Below are 2,478 nucleotides of genomic sequence, written 5' to 3' on the forward strand. Positions count from 1 at the left end.
TTGAGTGCCTTGAATCGAACAAGGAAACATCCTAATAGCGGCAAGTGGATCCCTAAAAACCCTAGTGTCCCACCTTTAAATTCTTAAGTTTCTAAATTCATCATCTCACAATTACTCTCTACTTTCTTGATTTAGGTTAGATATTTTTCTAGTTTTAATTCTAATTACTCTCAGAATAAATACACATGATTAGTCCCTATGGATTTGATGTTGGTCTTATTGAGATTATTACTACATTGCGACCCTACACTTGGGGTTGTGACCAAGTTTTTGGTGCCGTTGCCGGGGATTAACGGCTACGTTTTTCTGAGATTAGCTAGTTTTGAAATTAGTTTAAGATTAGGATTTTTCTATTTTCTATTTTTAGGATTAGGGTTTTTCTGAATTATTTTAGAAACTAACTTAGCTTTCTATTTCCAGGTTTAGGAACTTTCCTTTTTCGTTATTAGAAACTTTCTTTATTTTTTATTTTTTGAAACTTTCCTTATTTTTTTAGAAACTAACTTAACTTTTTTGTAGGATCCTAATATAGAAACTTATAATTTGGTAATCTCTTTCTAATTTTTCTTTCTTTCTTCTTCTAGATTAGGGTTTGTTTATTGTTTTTAGAAACTTTCTAATTTTGGAATTTCTGTTTTTAGAAACTGATTTCTTTTGTTTTGTTTTGCAGGATCTTAAATTAGGAACTTCCAATTTGGTAACTTCTTTCTAATTCTCTTCCTTTCTGTTTCTAGAATTCTTATTTCCTTCTTTCCCTTTTAGGTTTAGGTTAGAATCTGAAATTGTGGGCTGAGAGTGTTTCATGCCCAAGTGGGTCCGTGACAACACTCGATGTCTTTTGAGTGAAGGAGGATTAGTTGAGGGGTTATCTATCCATCATAGGATTAGACACTACTCGAGATCCTCAGAGTCAATTGAAGTGATGGCTGCCAATCGACCGGTTAATCAACTGGTTAATCAACCGAGAAGACAACCTCAACCCAGGGTTGAGGAAGTCCAAGATGAGAATGAGGTGCATCAAGCACCCCCGTCTCGTACTTTACGAGACTATTTACAACCGGTGAGGGTGAGTACACCTTCATGCATGGTTTTTTTAGAAAATACGGGACACATGGATATCAAGTCAGGGGTGATCCAACTCCTTCCAAAATTTCATAGGCTTAAATATGAAAATCCATATCTACACTTGAAAGAGTTTGATGAAATCATAGCCACTCTATATTTTCCTAACGTGTCTGATGACACGGTCAAGCTGAAACTCTTTTCTTTTTCTTTGAAAGAGAAAGCTAAGACATGGTTGCATTCACTATGTCCTTGATTTATTGGTAGATGAAATGACATGACCAGGGAGTTCATAAAGAAAATTTTCTCATACCATAAGACGAACACCCTTAGAAAGTCAATCATGAACTTCGCCCAAAAGGAAGATGAAACATTCTTCCAATGTTAGGAGCGGTTCAAGGATCTTGTCAGTTCATGCCCACAACACGGTTTTGAAACGTGTTGCATTACGAACTTTTTCTATGATGGACTGACATCTCCCATGCGCCAATTGGTCAAGACAATGTATAATGGGAAGTTTATGGATAAAAGTGTCGATGAGGTGTGTGACTATTTTGATAAGCTTACTGAAAACATACAATCATGGGACATCTCTCCAAAATCAAGCACCATGTCTAGGCCGGCTCAATCCAAGGAAAGAGGTGGAATGTATCTCCTAAAAGAGGATGATGATATCAATGCTAAGGTGGCTAATCTTACCAGGAAACTCGAGGCCATGGAATTAAAGAAGGATAAGGCTAAGGAAACTGTTTACGGTTTTGTCCTTACAACATTCACACAACTGAAAATTGTCTAATAATACCTGCCTTTCAAGAGGTGTTGAATGAGCAATCCAATGCCGTGAACAATTACTAAAGACCTTGCAATGGACCTACCTCCAATACATTCAATCCTAGTTGGAGAAATCATCTAAACTTGAGTTGGAGGAATTGACAAACTGCTGCCCCTCAAGGTTTCTTCAATCAAATTCCACATCAAGAGAAACCTCAAGAGGACTCGGTTCTAAAACATCTTCAATAGCAAGAGCTTTTCAATCAGGATATGCTACAAGCCTTTCAAGACCTCACAAAGGCCATACAAGGACTTGATACTAAAAGTGTGATTGGGAATAAGGGGAGCCTTCCACCTCAACCTCTTCCCAATCTAAAACCACAATATGAAGTTAGTGACCCAAGCTCTTCAAATCAGATGGAGCGAGCTAAATCTATCACCACTCTTAGGAGTGGGAAGACCATTGACAAAACTATTCCGATTACGGTCCAAAAGCCTAAGGACCCGGAAGAGGACAACAAGGATAGATGTAGCATTGCTCCACAAGAATTAGAACTAGAACTTTAAGGCAAGCCAGTTGCCCCATTCCCCCAACGGTTGGTTGCACTAAAACCTCTCTTTAACTCTCAGGACATTCTAGAGGGG

At 38.0% G+C, this 2,478-nt stretch overlaps 1 non-coding gene across 1 annotated transcript; it reads right to left on the reverse strand.

Annotated features, from left to right (window-relative positions):
- Nucleotides 1-1,387: 1,387 nt before the first annotated feature.
- Nucleotides 1,388-1,494, reverse strand: LOC131230060 (small nucleolar RNA R71). The gene has a single exon (XR_009163787.1). It is a non-coding gene; the product is annotated as a small nucleolar RNA R71 (small nucleolar RNA).
- Nucleotides 1,495-2,478: the final 984 nt, after the last annotated feature.

Source organism: Magnolia sinica, chromosome 16 (genome assembly GCF_029962835.1).
Source record: "Magnolia sinica isolate HGM2019 chromosome 16, MsV1, whole genome shotgun sequence".
NCBI classification, from domain to species: Eukaryota; Viridiplantae; Streptophyta; class Magnoliopsida; order Magnoliales; family Magnoliaceae; genus Magnolia; species Magnolia sinica.